Source organism: Pantherophis guttatus, chromosome 11 (genome assembly GCF_059756535.1).
Source record: "Pantherophis guttatus breed Tessera chromosome 11, ASM5975653v1, whole genome shotgun sequence".
NCBI lineage: Eukaryota > Metazoa > Chordata > Lepidosauria > Squamata > Colubridae > Pantherophis > Pantherophis guttatus.
The window spans coordinates 9,390,965-9,410,463 of record NC_142073.1 but is presented as its reverse complement, the minus strand read 5'-3'; the positions used below and the strand labels follow the sequence as shown (position 1 = coordinate 9,410,463).

General features: G+C 38.7%; 1 protein-coding gene across 21 annotated transcripts in view; it reads right to left on the bottom strand.

The window, feature by feature from the left end:
- Nucleotides 1-19,499, bottom strand: part of ZNF536 (zinc finger protein 536) — a 444,743-nt gene that overhangs the window by 290,738 nt on the left and 134,506 nt on the right. For 18 of the 21 annotated variants that reach the window (XM_087877031.1, XM_060681614.2, XM_087877037.1 and 15 more), the window contains 2 exons: nt 18,706-18,836; nt 7,532-7,648 (listed from right to left, as the gene is read on the bottom strand). The gene's annotated coding sequence lies outside the window, so the exon portion shown is untranslated. The remainder of the gene's footprint in view (nt 1-7,531; nt 7,649-18,705; nt 18,837-19,499) is intronic. The other 3 variants (XM_087877026.1, XM_087877027.1, XM_087877028.1) reach the window with 1 other exon arrangement.

Genomic DNA, 19,499 nt, shown 5'->3' with positions numbered 1-19,499 from the left:
TACCCTGTTTCCCCCAAAATAAGACATCCCGTGATAATAAGCCCAATCGGGCTTTTGAGTGCATGCGTTAAAATGAGCCTCCCCCCCGAAAATAAGCCCTCCCCAAAAATATTTAAACACAGAGCTAGAAATCAGGTAAGACAGCAAGAAGATCCTCATCTTTCTCCATGCACCCCAAAATAATAACACTTCCCCGAAAATAAGGCCAAGCACTTATTTCGGGGTTCAAAAAAATATAAGACAGGGTCTTATTTTCGGGGAAACACGGTATGTTCAGTCATCAGTCATAAATTTGCCATTTCTTTCCAGGAATTATCAATTTAATACCTCATTAAGAAGTATAAGAGAAAGAACATTTGCAAATTTTCTGGTGTTGTAACTTCCAAGTCTGTCTGGGTCTGGATGTAGATGCAAAGACGCAGGTGTCTAGGGACTTAGAGCATTGCTCTAAAGGTGCCAATCTGCCATCCTTCCTTTCTTCCATCTATAGAACTTCAAGAAAGCAGGTGCTCAAATGCTGGTATCTTTTATTAAGGTCATATCACTCACTATTATACCATAAATATGAGATAGAAAAATAGTCAGTTTAAAAGCATTTTCATTAACTTGATGTGTTCCTGTTGAGTGAAAACTACAGTAGCATTCCATTCCATGATGTATTCAGGGAAGACAGAATCATATTCAGTCCCCTACTGTAGTAACTTGTCAAAGGAGCAACCCAAAAAAGAGAATTTCAGAGGGAAAAACGGAGAGGTAGAGAGGGGATGACCAAAACAAAGCCAAGAATTTAGATAAACTTCCTCTGATATCAAGTACGGCAGATGCTTCCAAGATCTCTCAGCAAAACAGTAGGTTCTCCTCTCTGAGCAAACAATGAATTTACTGAGGTCATGAGAATGTATGTTGAGAAAGATTAGGAAGAGGGGGGGTTACTTTTTATCAGAGAGTTTACAAGCAGAAGAGAGAAAGCTATAGTCTCCCTTCCTTCAAAAGGAAAATATTCAGCTCATTACAGGTCAAGGAAACTGCCTAACATAGGAGAGGTTAGAATAGCAAGGATGGTTATGGAGAAGACAATCTGGAGAAGAATGAAGCAGTCTGGTCTGCCCATCAATTTACTCCTGCTTGTTTCTATCCTCTCTGATTTAGAGTTGAAAAGCAAGGCTCTGAAACATGTGGCTCCCAGTCTAATTCCCAAAGGCTTCTGCAGAGTCCGTTGGTTCAGACACTGGCAAAACTGAGGCAATTGCTTGAGGCCAAAGCTTTGGAAGTCACCTATCCTTAAGATTTATATTGACTGTTTCCCTATGACTATCATTAAGTGTTGTACCTTATGATTCTTAATGAATGTATCTTTTCTTTTATGTACTCCGAAAGCGTATGCACCAAGACAAATTCCTTGTGTGTTCAATCACACTTGGGCAATAAAGAAGTCTAGTCTAGTCTAGTCTAGTCTAGTCTAGTCTAGTCTAGTCTAGTCTAGTCTAGTCTAGTATAGCCCAGCCCAGCCCAGCCCAGCCCAACCCAGTCCAGTCCAGTCCAGTCCAGTCCATTATATGCTATTTATGTATGTATGTATGTATGTAGGTATGTATGTAGGTATGTATGTATGTATTCATTCATTCAGTCATTTATTCATTCATTCATTTATCAAGAACATATTAGGTAATTTATATAATTATAAGCATGAATTGAATACATAAAATAGATACAAGTAGAGGAAACATTAGAACAGGGACGGTAGGCACGCTGGTGCTCTTATGCACACCCCTTACAGACCTCTTAGGAATGGGGTGAGGTCAACAGTAGCCAGTCTTAGGTTAAAAATTTTGGGGGTTTTGGGATGAAACCACCGAGTCAGGTAGAGCATTCTAGGCATTGACCACTCTGTTACTGAAGTCATATTTTCTACAATCAAGTTTGGAGCCGTTCACTTTAAGTTTGTATCTATTGTGTGCTCATGCATTGTTGCGGTTGAAGCCGAAGTAGTCATTGACAGGTAGGACATTGTAGCAGATGATTTTATGAGCTACACTTAGGTCATACCGAAGACGGCGTAGTTCTAAGTTTTCTAGGCCCAGAATTTCAAATCTGGTGGCATAAGGTATTTTGTTGCGAGTGGAGGAGTGGAGGACTCTTCTTGTGAAATATTTCTGGACATGCTCAATTGTATTAATGTCCGATATGCAGTGCGGGTAAGAGATCCAAATATCCAGTAGCAAGAGATGTGTATTTGCTTTTCATTCTGGTAATGATGCCAGAAAGTAAAGCAGGGATCAAATTCAGTGTGAAAGATATGAGGCTCTCCACTGCTGTTACTTTTTGGTCAGTTTCTTGATTATACAGGCTTTGAAACTTTTATCGGCACATAAGAAAAAGCTTTCCAACTCCTCTTCCCCACACGCTATTGGCTGGGACATCTGCATTGTTCTGCTGCTTGTTAGTGGATAAGGCATTTATCTTACGTTCAGACTACATCAACAAGGTCAATTTTGTTTCAAGCCTGTAAGAAGATGATTCTGCAGATGAATTAAGCCCTGATTGAAAAGTTGCATTTTTCAAATGGCTAATCACATTTTATTTCAAGGCACACCAAAAGCACAGCAAAGGCGTTACTTGTTTGCACATTTCAAAACAACAAAATATGAAATGTTGGTAAGCTTAGGAAAGACGTTTGGGAGACAGTCAGGTAAAGATTGGAAGAAAAATACACGAAGGGCTTAGAAGAAACTGTTTCCGAGATGGTTTTCTGTTCCACAGAATGAAATCTTTGGTGCATCCAAATGATTTAGCATGAGAATTTATATTGGGGAATGTTGGATATGGTTGTTATTCATCATAACTCAAATTTGATGGCACAGAGACAAGAGAGAATTGCAGAACATTGAACAGAACAGGAACAGGGTGTGTGGTCCAATAGTCTTGAGACTACTCTTTGATCTTCAGCTGTCACTTTATTCCCAGATGGGCAGGGAACACATGTCCTCAGTGATGGTTGATACCATTAAGTCACACAACTGATCCCCAACTGACCCAACTTGGCAATTTTTATTACCCTGGTTGCATCCTATTCTCACTACTGCAATGTGCAGTACATGATTCTATCCTTAAAAACATTTCCAGAAGTGGTTTGACTGGATCGCTAAGCTGTGCAAAATATTATAAAATTCATCTGAATGTATTGGAATTAAACCTAAAGACTGACACAATTTAAGGCCCGAATATCTGAAGGACTGGCTCTCTCGTCATGAATCTGTCTACCCACAAAGGTCAATCAACATCTGAGTTCCTTCTGAAGACACTCTTAATGTCAGAGGTTTATCCATTTGAGATGTGAAGAGGACCTTCTTCCTTGTCACTCTAGGAATATCTTTGGGGCCTCTTCTATGTGTCCCTGAGGAGTTGTGTTTTGGGCTCTATTCTCTCTATATTTAGAAAATCTGTCAAGACGCATTTCTCTTGTCATGCTTTTAATTGCTAATTAATTTTAATTTTAATTAGATTTCTTTTCTTAAAAAAACATAGTCTGTATGTTCACTGTTGTTAGCTATTCTAAGTAGAAAGATGAGATGAAAAAGTGAGTAAATAAAATCTGCATCTCAACCTGAGCGACTCTTGGCCCTGACCAAAATGTTAAGCAAGGTTCCCAGTTTCTTCACCTCTTCGTAGGTGAAAGTTGTTTTTCTACATTTGATGGGCAAATGCTTTTGACGGTTCCTCAGAAGCCAAATAAGAATAACATCACAATAATAACATGAGAGAAAATGTATGCAAGAACAAATACTTTATCGAGTAAGAAATAGCACTTCTCCGGGGGCGAGGGGGGGAGGGGGAAATATAGGAAAAAAAATAAGCTACTTCCGTCATTTGGAATCATTTAATGATTGTTTTTGAAGTCATGGTATTATAGACATTATAGCCTGTTGAGCTTGATCAGGTAGATCTAGTTTCAAGCTCTCATTTAACCATAGAGTTGACTTATAGCTGGTATAACTAAATCTACCTCAACACTAGGATTACCAGAGAGATCAAGTCTCTATGTAAGCCGTGAAGTTCTCTAAAGAGAAAAAGTAGAGTTTCAATTAAAGAGATGAAGAATCCTTAAAAAAAAAAATTCAGGTACAAACTATCCATTTTGTAGGACTCTTGTTTTTCATGGCGGAAAAAAATGTAATGGAAGCATCCACTGGAAACCAAAATTATGATTTACCTGGAACCGGGCTGTGGATTATTGTGCACTCTGCTTGGTTTTCCCCAACCATCAGGCAAAATAAAAAATACCCTGTTTGTGACTCCTCTCGTATAAACCAGGAAACTATCATAAGCCAGGAATGGCTTCTGACTTTGCCTTGTTAGGAATAGCACAAACTGTCTGGCTTTTGTTAACAGGGCTGATTAGACATCAGGGGAGCAGGGTGCTAGTTTCTGAATAAGGTAGAAAAGAAAACCCCTTTCTCTATAAAGTCATCTAGTCGCTCCTCCAAAAAATTCCTACCTTCCTCCAAGTACGTCCTCGTTTTCAGAAACCACAGGACCACAATTTTGTCAGGATCTTGTTGTACGCTCCCATCAGTAGTGGGTTTCACTTACCTTTGCTACCGGTTCTGAATTGTGAACGCGCACAGCGCTTCTGCGCGTGTGCAGAACCTTTTGCACATGCGCACCGTGTCCTTGATGATGTCCGTGCAGGTGGGCGGAGCCTCCCACTGCCGCTGCTACCGGTTCACCGGAACTAGGGTGAACCGGTAGAAACCCACCATTGGCTCCCATCATATCATTGACAAAATACCAAATACCAAAATAATATCAAAGCGTGGTTTGGGAGAAAAGCAAAGCAAAAGCGAACAAGATCTGTAGGCACTGTTTCTGCTTCTTGAACGTGATCTCCTGTAAGCCAAGATCTGGAGGTCTTCACATGTGACAGTGGGGCCTTGTAGTACTTATCCTGCTCGCGAACTGCTTCCCATTCTACGTTTCACTTTCCCGAAGGGTGGGAAAAAAAAATAAAACAATTCCCTTGCTTGGCACATAATCTCTAAATCTTATAAGCAATGGAAACAATTTTTTCAGTCCGAGCAGATTGGCAGTTGAGATCATTGGTTTTGCATACTGTAGGGAGCTAAACATTTACCTTATTAAAAGACTGCCCTCCAAAACACAGTGCAGTTAAATAAACTGTTACCACTGTAATTGTTTTACAAGCATACTGCTGATAATATTATGAATTACCACTAATGTCTAGTTAGTAAATTAATACAGGAGTATCATTTAGTGTTAATTCCAGCGAGTTTCCTGAAGTTAAGTATATGAAGAGGGATTAGTTGCCTTCAAGACTGAAATGTGCCTAAGAAGAAGGAGTGTATCATACACAGCAGTGCAGAAAACAACACTATGAAGTGGCATGCCGGGAATAGTTTGAAGTTGCCTGGCTTGTCTGCTTGAGAATTCACCAGCCCAGGAGCTAGGATGAACAGACTTTGGAAATAAAGATGAGAGTAGGACATGAAAGTAGTTTTATTCTAAGACCTGATGGGCCCTGCTCTCAGACTGATTTTTTTCCCCCCTTCTTAAAAGTCCACTCATCTAAGGTCCATGAGGTCATTGTCACCCTAATGTTTATTAATAATACCTTAATCAATTAGTAATAAGCCATAATTGATAGCAGCTTTTATCAACTTTGCTAGATTATCACCCGAGAGTTATCCACCGCAAAGATTTAAATGCTTCATTTTATTTTTAACTTTCCCTTTTTCTCCATTTCAGTAATGTCAGGCAAAGATCTATGGCTTTAGTCTATGAACAAATGATGGGGCAGAATAATTTATGACTTTGACTCCAGCTTTCAGGAAAGCTATATCCAATCTCCACCTCTGATTTGGTTTATCAAAAGCTACTCAAACTGACAGCAGAGTTACTCACAAGTAGATGGTTTTACTACACCTCGAGGAGTGTTGGACATAGTCTATTTACAAAATTTAACCTGTCTGCAAATAAAGCCAATTTGCAGGTTGAATAAATTAACTCAACATGCATAAGACCTATAGTTGTAGTTTGGGATAGTAGGCCATTGGGTGAGTATACGAATAGGAGGAAAACAGCGAGGATCTGTTGTGGGTCACCCTAGTAAATGATACTACCAGAAATATACTGAAGACCTGTGATGGGAACACATTTCAAAAGTTTCCCTCGGATCGATAAGAGCTAGAGGCAATTTGACATAGTTAATTGTTTCCCTGCATACAAACTGGGCAACAGACATTTAGTTAGGGAGGTGCTTAGTATGAACAACAGTGGCATGAATGGTTCGATTCTGGTGCTCCTCTGAGACTTGTGGACATTTACAAACTTTCCTTCCAAGGAAATTAAAGCCAAGAAATTAAAAGACGCTTGCTCCTGGGGAGGAAAGCCAGGAAAAGCTAGACAGCATACTAAAAAGCAGAGACATCACCCTGCCAACAAAAGTGCATATAGTCAAGGCGATGGTTTTCCCAGTTGCAATGTATGGCTGTGAAAGTTGGACCATAAGGAAGGCTGAGCGTCAAAGAATTGAGGCCTTTGAACTCTGGTGCTGGAGAAGACTCATGTGAGTCCCTTGGACTTCAAGGCGATCAAACCGGTCGGTCCTAGAGGCAGTGGTAGGATTCAGCCAGTTCGCACCACTTCGGGAGACCCGGTTGTTAATTTTCTGAGCAGTTTGGTGAACTGGTTGTTGGAAGAAATAATTAGGGCAGAGAACCAGTTGTTAAATTATTTGAATCCCGCCACTGCCTAGAGGAGATCAACCCTGACTGCTCTTTAGAAGGCCAGATCCTGAAGATGAAACTCAAATACTTTGACCACCTAATGAGAAGGAAGGACTCACTGGAGAAGAGCCTAATGCTGGGAAAGATTGAGGACAAAAGAAGGGGACGTCAGAGAACGAGGTGGCTGGATGGAGTCACTGAAGCAGTAGGCGTGAGCTTAAATGAACTCCAGAGGATGGTAGAGGACAGGAAGGCCTGGAGGAAGGTTGTCCATGGGATCACGATGGGTCAGACACAACTTCACAACTAACAACAACAAACTTTCCTTCCATCAGTAAGTCCTAAAGGCCACAATGAATAAGAGTGTGTGCACACTGCAACCTGTCAATTCCCAGATCCTTGAGAGGCTAAACTATGCCCAATGAATTTGAACCTTGCAAACACATTAGAGATATGGATTCGATGGAGAACCATGTTGAATTTCAAGTGTGAAGATTTTGCCTCAAACCTTTGGCACCCGTACTTTCTTTTTTATTAGAAAGCAGCAACCAGGGTTTTGCATTTCATCTCCACGCCGGGGCCCATTTTTAAAGTCTCTTCCCTACCCTCTTTACAACTGAAAGACCAGGAGTCAAATTCCTCCCCTTGCCAGTCCCATCTGGAAGACAGAAGTTTCTCCTAATGAAGAACGAATCATTACCAAGCGGCAGCAATCCAGAGGGCCCGATATGCCAGGGAAACAAGGAAAGGAGGGGAGGTATTCAGCAAAGAATGCAAGCATATCTTACCTTAGCAGCTTAACTGCATACTTGTTTTAAGGACTGTCAGTCTGGTTAGCAATCACTCAGTGAAAGGATGCAGCCGAGCTTGGCACTGACAGATTGCCAAGGGGGCGTCCCACTTCCCTATCACAAAAGAAAATAAAGAAAAGGAATGATGTAAAGTGAAAAGTAGCAAATTCGCCAAATCACAGCACGGCGCAGAGGTCAAGGGAAATTCAACAGGGGGGAAAAAAGGTTAAAGATGAAATCAGATCTGGGGTAGGAGAAATGACAATCTATCCTAAAAGCAAGGCCAGCGGTGACGTGGGGTAGACAAGAAGCTAAATACTGCATAGCACTGGGATCGTTCATTTTCATCAGATCAATAAAAGCTTATATTTATCAGGATTCCAAGCAGCTGCCACTTCTGACAATCTCTACTTTATTTTCCTCCCTCCTTCTGCTATATCAGGGCAAAGAGAAGCAGGGGGAGAGGGGGAAAAAAAAGCCGCTTTTAATGCTATTTACACCTGAAGTCACAATTCCATTAAGAGGACCTGTTTTGTTAAAGAAACAGGAATTGATATTATTATATTGGCAGGAGCTGGAAACTCTCTTTGTTCTTCTCTCCATGTTTTTTCTTCCCTTTGCAATCCAGACTCAGCAAGAAGATTTTTTGACATTAAGTGCACTTTTTTTTTCTTTTTCTTTCTTTTTTTTTTTTTTTGGTGGATTCAAACTTACCATTTACAAAGGGAAGAGAAGCTTGCTGCTAAAACAGTTACTACTCTAATCATCTGTACAACAATATTTGCTATCAGGCATTCTAAATAGATTATCACCAGTCCATCTGTGTCATTATTGATTTATAAGGCTTTAAGCGGCTTTAAAATGGAAGCTTTCCCACTAAGGGGGTTTCTTGTATAAATCAGAAGCATACTCAAATATAGCAGCCATCACTCAAGAAGAGTGTCCGTGTGTGCACATATTGTGTGTGTGTGTATGTGTATTTGTGTGTGTTTGTGCATAGACCCACACGCACACACACATATATTCATTTGCCACCCCTTAACTCATAACAAGAATGAGAAGATGATAAATTGCTTGTAATATACTGATCCAAACTGATATGCAAATTTTGTTGTTTTTTTTTTTAAATATATGACTTGAGTAAAAAGAGGCATCATTAACATATGAATGCTCTATGCAAATGATCGTGACAGAGCAGATGTTGCTGCATGTAATTGACCTATATTGAGAATTGCATCAGACCCCTTAACTCTATTAATTCACTACCCGGTAACTAGATATTGTCCCCCAAAAAAGTACATTCTTTGAAACCATACACTGGAAGTAAGTCTGACAGAGTTCCAAGGATACTAAAAACAAGGTCATTGTCACCCGTATTTTGCTGTCATCTGCATTCTGCTCCTTATGGATGACATCATCAAGTGCCTGTGTAAATCGATCACTTAATAGCATTTAGAAAAATACTGCAGTCGTAGGGAAACAGGTTAGGGGGAAAATTGTTCCAGTTTTTTATTCTTTCTCTTTGGCAGAAATGTCATACCTCTTAAACTGAGGGCTCTTTTTTTTTTCCTTTCTTTTTTTTTGCATGAGTGCACTGTGAAACACACAGATGCCATTTTATTCCCTGTCTTTATTTTTTTTTTTCCCCTCTTCTTCTCCGAATGACATTAAATTGTATTAAATAGCCTTTTGTCCAGAGGGCACAGACCACCCTGTATATGATAATGTATTAATGCCCCCACGTTCTAACCGCTGAGCTGAAACATTCGGAGACTTGGAGGAGAAGTATGAAGCTTCATTGTGTGTGTATTGCCTGCTAACAACTGTGACACATACTAATAGAAACATACCTAATAAATTACTGCTTTCAGGTCTACCAAGCTGACATTTCTCTGCAAGGGACAATTTTATATTTGTGGCACAGAACAAAATTGCTTCATATGAAGCTACTGTGGATTAGCATAAAAATTAACACTTAAATTTCAGCTTATTTTCTACCCTCTCTTCCTGCCACAACAATCAATTCCTCTTATAAATCTGATTAGATTTTATGATGCTTATTATTCAAAGCATGTCTCAACACAGCATCCACAGAGCTTGAAGACTATTTGTTTAAATGTGGGAGGGGGGGAAGCAGCAGATAAATCTATAGGTATTTTTTATTACCCCATTCCCAACCAGTTTCTTTCTCATATTGTAACATCAGTAATTGATTGCACACATTAATTAACATGTAAGGTAGAATTTCTGCATTATGCATGATTTATTTTCCTATCTAGTTAGTAGCATTGTCTGCTGACCTTGTGCTACTAGGACATTGGACTCGATTTGGGTCCACACATAAATGCCAATGTTCATTCCCCCGAAAGTTATTAATGTCAGATATGAAATGAGATTTTTGATTTCACCTGCTTACTAAACCACAAAAAGCAGTTGTTCTCCACAAAGTAGGCTTAAAAACCTGGAAATCTGAAAATGATCAATTGCTGGATCTAAGTAGCATGCAGCTATGTTCAGGAGAAGCAATTCGGCAGGAGGGAATTGGCAAATACCCTAAAACAAATCCAGATTAAAATAAATAAATAAACAATAAACAAACAAACAGAGGGGCTGTTAATTAGGAAAATCATGAAAAATGGACATCTTACATAAAATGTCTACCATTGTACATAGGGTTGCCACTTTACATGATGATAGAAACCTGACCTGACAGAATGCCAAGTGGTTGGATTGATTTTTTAACCCAACGTTAAATTTTTTTTAAAAAAGCTTTCCCAACCATTTAATATTTTACACTCAGAAATTACCTTAAAACTGCATATCAAAGCTCCAGCACAAGCTTTGATGTCCATATGGTGCATCTGGTGTTAGCAGAAGGAGCACTGGAAGTTACCTTTCATTTTCAGGTTCTGTGCCTCACTCTACTGCAATATTGTTGACAATGACTAAAAGTGAATCTCTAAAACACCAAACATGTGTTCTGCTCCTGAATCACATCTCAGAAGACTGGGGTGGGAAAGTTATGGGAGATCTGGAGACTATTTGGATCTGCATAACCTTCTTTGTCCCTTATTTTGAAGGAGGGGGAAAGGCTCTGTTTGAAGAGGCCCAATTGGTGTTGACTCTAAAGGCAACCTTCTTTCATTTCCTTTTCCAACTGGAATTATGCAAAGCCCATCACAAGACTGAAATCCCATAGGCCAGCATGGAAACAGCAGAGTAGAGTAGAGTAGAGTAGAGTAGAGTAGAGTAGAGTAGAGTAGAGTAGAGTAGAGTAGAGTAGAGTAGAGTAGAGTAGAGTAGAGTAGAGTAGAGTATGGTAGTTTAGGGTAGTGTAGGGTAGGTAGTGTAGGATAGGGTAGGGTAGGGTAGGGTAGGGTAGAACAGAACAGAACAGAACAGAACAGAACAGAACAGAACAGAACAGAACAGAACAGAATTCCTTATTGGCCAAGTGTGTTTGGACACACAAGGAATTTGTCTTTGGTGCATATACTCTCAGTGTACATTAAAAAAATACATTCATCAAGAATCATAAGATCTATCCAGTTTAACCCTGAGAATGACCGGAGACAGGAATGGTCCAAGGCATCTTCTTGTGGCCTGACCATTAGTGATCCCTCTACCAAACCTCCTGGTTTTGATCTTCATCACTTGGCCTGGACAAAATTAAAGAGAATTAGGTGGGATACTAGAAGAAGTGCCTCTGCCCTTTATCAATGGGGATGGAAAGATTCCTCTTGTTGCGATTGTGATCCTGATATGCAAACTATTAAACTTATTGTGCAACCCACGATGTGCATTCGCTAGTTCCCTAGAAAATCTGCAGGAAGCAACACCAAAGACGGATTGCCTGGATAGCTGAATTTTACATCCAGTTATGAGGCCCTGTAGATGTTTTTGTATATATAATTATGTGGACTGTGTGTATATGTTTACTTCTCCTCTGTCATGTTCTCATCATACACTAAATAAATAAATAATGGGGATTTTGATGAGGAGATCAGAGGCCTGTTGCCCTTAAATGATGTCACTTCTCCCATATTCATTCAATTATGAGCATTTTCTCTTTAAATAATGAGCAGGAGGTTTATCTCAGTAAGCGTTGCCCAATAAAGCCATCGAGGGAGTGTTGCTTCCCTCTCTGCGACCTATTGAGAAGCAGAAATATAGACATTATCTGTGGGTTGATTATCCTCAAAATTTCCTTTTCAACAGAGAGTTATTTCCAGTCCAAATGTATCTAGCTTTGCCTCCAACCCAATGGATTGTGTTAAAGAGCCATCTGCTATCAGAAATTTTGCATCCATGAAAGTACTCAGCAACCACACTCGTAATAAAGGAGAATGGTTTAGATAAAAAGAGGCTGGGAATTAGCTCTACATGCTCTGACTTTTAGCTCTCAAAAAGACCTCTATTTTTGTCAATAGTGTTTCAAAGGTATGTATTAGAGGGGTGGAATCTTAGCTACTTTACTGCTGTTCAAATCAGTGGGAACCACGCAACCCAAAACGAATGCAACACTTTAAAGAGAAACAACCAATACTTATTGTTCATATACGGTGGACATTTTTTTTCAGACCTCCATTTTTACCGTGGTTTAGTTCCCACAGGAGGGTTATTAGTGACTTTCATGACTTTAATCACTTGCCAAATTTGACATTGAAAAAAAAAGAAGGAAACCTTTCACACCTCTGCCGTTTTGAAAACAATGTTCCCAAGAACTCGATGCTGAATGCAAAGCTGGAGGGGACTGGCAAAACAGCAGAGCTGCCCTAATTTGGGACCCTTCCCAAATCTCGGGGCCCTCGGAATTTGCTGAATTCAACAAGGACTCCCAGAATTCTGAGATAGCCCGGACATGGACCGTGGTGGTTGGGAATACCGGGAGATGAAATCAGACCAGTTCAAAGGAGCACCAGTTATGGAAGGCGTCTTTACATCATATCACTGAATGATTTGTCTATTAATTTGTTTATTTAATACATTTACTGGCTGCCCGTCTTGTCACAGGGTAACTCTAGGGCAGTGTGCAATGTTAAAAAGATGGCTCCTTGGTCCTCTCTGAGCTTGGTTGTTTTCTTGCAGACATTTCTACGGGACCGCCTGCTACCACCAATAGCCTCCCACCGGCCAGTACGCTCCCATAGAGAGGGGCTCCTCCGGGTGCCATCAGCCAAACAATGTCGACTGGCGGCCTCTAGGGGGAGAGCCTTCTCTGTGGGGGCACCTATGATCTGGAACGAGCTCCCCCCAGAGATACGGAGGATCCCGGATCTGCGCACCTTCCGTCGCACGCTTAAGCCTTTTTTGTTTCATCAAGCTGGCCTGGCCTAAATCTTCTCCCCTTTTTAAATGTAAATTTTAATTCGTTTTAAATTATGGGGTATTTTAAATTCAGCCAAATTATTTAATTCATTTTTAATCTATTTTAAATTTTTGTATTTATGTATTTTGTATTTGTATTTTGTATTTATCTTGTGGCTGTTCACCGCCCTGAGTCCTTCGGGAGAAGGGCGGTATAGAAATTTAATAAAATAAATAAATAAAAATAAATAAATTTCATTATACAAACTAGGGGTGGGCTGCTCGGGGTTCGCAGGGGTTTGGGAGAACCTCTAGCTAAGATTCTGTGCACTTTGGAGAACCCCCAAATCCCACTCCTGGCTGGCCCTGCCCCGCCCACCCTGCCCCTCCCCTCCCAGGAGTCCCCACACGGTCCGTTTTGGATGCAGGTTTCCTACCTATGATTTGCATATATCTTTACTGCTTCCCTACAGTTTATTTCTCCACCTGACACTGGTTGCAAACTACAAACCAATTACTTTAGAGCAGTTAGTGGAATAAACCTTCCTGTTCTCTAAAAATGAATTGTCGATGGTGACCTTTTGATTTTAAATATAAACCTAGGAATAAAGCCTTCAAATCCTGTGATATAAGGCCCTCGTTTCAGAAAACCTAAAATCTGTAGCGATGGCGTTATGCTGTTTATATTATCACAATATTCTTATTAAAACAAGCATCATATTCAAACAAAATACAAGTACATTTTTATTGGTTTTCTAAATAAGCTTGCGATAAGATGGTTAAAATTTGATCATAAGCTTGGAGAAAGTTCTGTTTTATTTTTGGCAAAGCACTGTTCGTGCAAGTTTCAAGTGACTGATTGTCCAAAGAAAGACAATTCATTGTTCAGTTTCTTGGACACAAAGGTGCCATTGTTTTCAGTCTTATTCTCTTCTCATTCTAAAATATCCTATTATTTATTTTAAAGAAAACATAAATGACCATAACAATAAAATCTAGCTACTCTATAATCATGTATTTTATACCTAGCCAAATTCTTTTCTCAACCATATGAGCTTCTTATCATCTGAATAGTTGTTAAACATAATGGCTTGTTTGCATGGTCCAAAATTGTTTCAGAAAGTTATTTCATATTTCATATTTTAACTAATTCTCTGCTGGGATTTACAAATGTTTTAATCTTTGCAAGCTGCCCGGAGTTGTGTTTTAAGATGAGCAGCCATACAAATCTTTTAAGTAAATAAATAAACTCACTCCTAGGTGGTGTTTCATTCTTAGAATATTCATAGAGTTTTTCAAGAGAAATACTTGCATCAAAACATAATGAGAGCAGACCTGTTAGATGAAAGGATATCTGAAATGCTGGTCAACAGCTTGAGCTTAAATCAATCAAGATGAAAAGTACAAGTGGTTACTGGACAACTCAATTTTGGATTAGAAATTCAAGCTATATTGAACAGAGTTGGACTGCATATGAATAAAGGTAGTCCTCGGCTTATGACCACAATTGGATCCAATGTTTCCATTACTAAGCGAGACAGTTGTTAAGTAGGTTTTGCTCCTATTTAAGGAAGGATGGATTAAGGGACATATCCAAGGAGATGTAGGTCGTAGACTTAACCTCATCTAAGCTCATCAGACCATGCTTTGTCCCTTCCTACAAGTGGATTTTCCTTATTTACCATTCTAAGGGGAAATTTAGGTGTGTGTGGCATTTATAACCCAGAAGTTTGTCATTTTTATTGCTGTGGGCCAACTATTTCTGAAAATAACCAGACTAGTGGTTGTGTTACAAGGGTATTTAAACTTGAGTGTCTTTATTTGAACATGTTATGAACACTTCTGATACCATTCAGCTCGTGTGGCATTAGTAGGTTAATGCAAATTCTCTATTTTTATGTAGATCAGTTAAAAGTAAAATTAATTAGACAACAAAAAGAGAAAAATGTGTAAATAAAGTGAAGGCTTAGTTTTACGGACAATTTCACAGCCAGAGCAGAACACTTTTTTAAAACATAAGATTACCACTAAAATGGTTATACTCAAGATCAGGAAAGATAAACCCTTTTTTGATTAAAAAATACAACAGAAGAGTAATTTGATTATAGATATAATCAGATAGTACGTTCTGGAGGAGAACAATGCCTGAAACTACATAACTTGCTGCCTGCATAACTGCGATTTGCACATTTAAAATGATAAATTTAAGGCTATCAATACTAAATCAATTCCAGGAAGAGCAGATAAAACTGGAATAATTCATCATATCACTATATTGAAAACACAAAGAGGACACAGAGGTAATGGAATGCTTTGACTTTAATTTGGTTTTAGGTTTTTCAAGGACAATTCTCCCTGCAAGAGTTTAACATATACATTATTTTATTTTATTTTTTTTAAAAAATCATCCTTCAGCACATCTGATCCAAATATACTAATGATTTTTATTGGTCAGATCTTGAAAGCAAGGTTTATTTTAATGGGGTAGGCATTAATTAACCCAACATGTACTATCTTTCAGCGTATCTGGCCAAGTACTTTCATTTACTCGTGTTTATTGTGAAATGTTTGCATTCCCAACATTGGGAAGCCCACACACAGATCATTTCATACTTCTCCTCAGAGCACTTTACAAAAAGTTAAAAGAAGTTATTGTTTTTGATTAATGCATTAAGAAAAGCCCCGAAACCAGATGCTCGGAAGAAACGCATTCTTCATTAAAAACGTTCGAAACGGCATTCATATGAAAATGAAGTGCTTAAACAGAAGTTATGCAGGCCAGCTTTTCATCGGTTTTTTTAGGTATCCCACAAAGAATTAACTTTGTCCATTTTGGCGCATAACTCAACAGGAGACTTTTAAAAGAAACTCTTCACCAACATATTTAACTGTAACAATTATATTTTTTTTTTAAAAAAAAGCTCTAAAATCTCACAGTAGATAAACAGATATGTGGGATACTGTGTTACAGATGGGAATTCGACAGCAGTGGTTGTCATCTTTTGATTAAGAAAAGGAAATGATTTCACTATGAAGATATTCCCTCTTGTGTTGTTTTGTTTTAACCGAGTTTGTACTTTCCACTGAACTGGACATATTTATTGAGTCTCATAAGTTACTTCACAGTTACCAACATCACTGTAATCTCAACAAACTATCTTTTTTCTTGCCAATTATCTAAATATCATAACTATAAAATATCTTAAAACATTCTCTGCAGTGTAAACATCTTAGCTACAAAGTCTTAAGTGTAAACAGAACGATGCATCAGAATGATTTTAAGCGATGTTATAAAAAAAAAAACCCTGCTCTTAAAAACTAAACAAAAAAATGTAAAGCTTCCATCTGGTTTATGATTTTTCCACTGCAGAAATGCTGCTGTGTGCCAGTTTAGTGAACCATAGCTTACTAAAAAGATTGCCGAGGTCACAAAGAAACAAAGAGCGAGACTTTAAACGGTTACAGTTTTCTCTCTTTTATTTCTCGCATGTCGGTCTGATGTGGCTCACATAGAATTAATACTACAGCATAGAAAACCTAGACAGACAGAATTTTATATATATATATATATATATATATATATATATATATATATATATATATATATATATATATGCACAATCTGTTTAAAAGGAAACCATTTGGACAACGATTAATATTTTGCAAGAAGTGTCATTTAAGTAATTATGGTTGATTCCTTTGCAGCATTGAAGTGTGTTCAGTTGTTATCTCCCAACTGAAGTGAATTTATGCCTTCTTTACAATCTGTACACACATAGTTAAATATAGATAGTAAATTGCAGATGGGAGCAAAAACAGGAAAACAACTTTGAAGCTCTTTGCGGAAATCTTTGGATAAGTTTTGAAGGGGTATTAATTTGGAATTCCAGAGGAACGGTTTTGTCTATTCCGTAAACCCATAGAAAGGAAGAGCTGATGGCTTTATCATATCAATATGTTATTAGGGATTATTTTTGTTCTTTCAAGTTTCTTCTTAAAAGCCTCCAATGATGGAGCACCCTCAACTTCTGAAGGCGAGCCATTCCACTGGTTGATTGTTCTCACTGTTAATTCTAGGTTGGGTCTCTCCTTGATTAGTTTCCATCCATTGTTTCTTGTCTTACCTTCTGGTGCTTAGGAGAATAGATTGTCCCTCTTTTCTTTGTGGCAGCCCCTCAAATATCAGAGCACTGCTATCATGTCACCGTTAGTCCTTCTTTTCACTAGACTAGACATACCCAATTCCTGCAATTGTTCTTCGAATATTTTCCATCTCTGCTCAGGTCATCAGCTTGCCTCTTTATTATTTTACTAATGGAGTTATTTGCAGGATCTCTTTGCCAGGATAGCAATTCCAGTTGTGAGTATGGGTTGAGTTGTATCTTACAACTCTTCCTTCCACAATATTCATACTTGTGAGATACGTTTCTTTGCATCAGGAGTGGGTTCTACTTACCTTTACTACCGGTTCGCATCGCACCCGCGCAGATCACCTATGATGACCTCCGGGTCAGTGGGCGGAGCCTCCTAGTTTTACTACTAGTTCTTGTGAACCAGTTCGAACCAGGGACAATCCACCACTGCTTTGTATGTATATGGGGGGAGGGGGAGAGGGTGGCTAGAATTCATGTGCACAGAATCTTTGTGCATATGGGTGAAAAGTCATTTTAACAAGGATTTTTTCTCACGCACCTACTCCATTGCTTTATTTATGCTGCAGTTGGATCATTTTGTGAGGGACATCCTTCATTTCGTTTTTAACTGAGTCAAAAATACAGGATTCCCCCACCACCACCACCACTCTCTTTCTGAAACTGCCAGGAAATCATAATGTTCATATAAGCAATGCCAGAGAACTTTCAGATCACTTTTTTAAACACATAAGGATGTATGTTTTATGGATGGCTTGTTATTTCAATAAAAGAAATATCCAAATTTCTTTTTGGATTTCTTATTTCCGAAATATAAAAGAATCCAAAGTATTCTTTGGGATTTCTTATTTCCAAAATATTATCTCAAAAACAGCCTTTTCTAAATAAAATTGAATAAGGGAGAAATTGTCCTCACATCTATTTTGTTTGGGTCCTTAAAGATCTGAGCTTCAATCTCTATGCACTAAAAGGCAGTAATAATGAAAAGCTGGTAATAAATGTTTATAAATGATAAATTAGAATCCCCAACTCTCTTTTTTTCTGAGGGGTTCTCATGTTTAATGGACATATTTTATAGCATTAAATTGGCCTGGAAAAGATGAGTTGTGCTTTTGTTATGGACATCTTAAAGTTTCCAAACTTTTTCAGACAAAGGAAAAATCTATCTATCCATCCATCTAATGCATATACATATAGTTCATGCCTAATATACATACATAAACACGAGTAATGCCATCTGAAAACCATCTGGAAATCAGAATTCATTTGTTTTGCTGTCCAGGCCAACATTTACATTTACTCAGAGCATTTACTAGTAGACTAAACGTCACAAAAGAGGGATGCATTTTCAATCAAAAAGGGAAGATGATATGAAAAAAATAATCTTGTAGAGTTTCTCTCTTTGATTACACTTTTTTTTTCTTAAGAAGTAAAATTAAAAATACTCCTCAGAGGCTAACTTTCTCTTCTCTCAGCCTTTGTCCCAGCACTGAATACAACAGCTTCAGAAAATTAATTCTCTATTTCTGTGAATTAAGCAGTTCTAAAAAACCTTTCTAAAGATGTCTCTTTTAAGAGGAAAAGCACTATATGTCTGGAAATATATAGTTCATCTTCTCATCGGAAAAATCAAGGCAGATATGGTACCCAGGTATCCATCAACTAAAAATGTGTCACACATTACTAGCACAATACACAGTACCATTTTCTTACCTGGGACATATAGAATCTGTGGTCTTAGTAGTCTGTATACACGATCCAGAGACCAGACTTCAGATACAGAATCCCAATTCAGACAAGAGTTGAAAGCCGGCTGCTTAATCACTCTGTCTCAATTTTCCCATCTGTAAAAACATAATAAATTACTAGTTGGATTAAAGCAGGGAAGACTCAGGTTAACCGTTACGCAGTTAGTACCTGGAGGTTTATAATGCCCATTTGCTTAGAACTGGTTTTGGGGATGCTGCAACGGTCATAAGGGTGAAAAAGCTGTAAGTCACTTTTTTTTTCAGTACCATTGTAATTTCAAACGGTCTCTAAAGGAACTGTTTAAGACTAACTCTATTGGGATAAAAGCAGGGGTAAAATGCTACCGGTTCCCTTCAGTTCGGGTGATAAAAACTACCAGTTCAGGTAAACCGGTAGTTTAAAAAAGCTACCAGTTCAGGCAAACTGGTAGTTAAAAAAATTTCCAACAATCAGCTGTGCCGCACGGTTTAGCTTTGCTAGAAAGCAAGAAATCCTGCTCTCTAGCAAAGCTAAATCGTGCAGCACAGCTGATCCCCCACCTCGCTGCTCTACTTACCTTCCCAAGCCTGCTTTTCGTGTGTGCTGTGAATGCATTTGCACAGCACGCATTTGGTGCACACTGCACATGCACATACAGCACATGCGTAAGCAGTGCGCATTTGGCACACAGGACGCATGTGCGGTCAGCGAACTGGTAGCAAACCAGTTCAGATTTCACCACTGGATAAAAGAGAATGCAAATATTTTTTTTTTCCCCA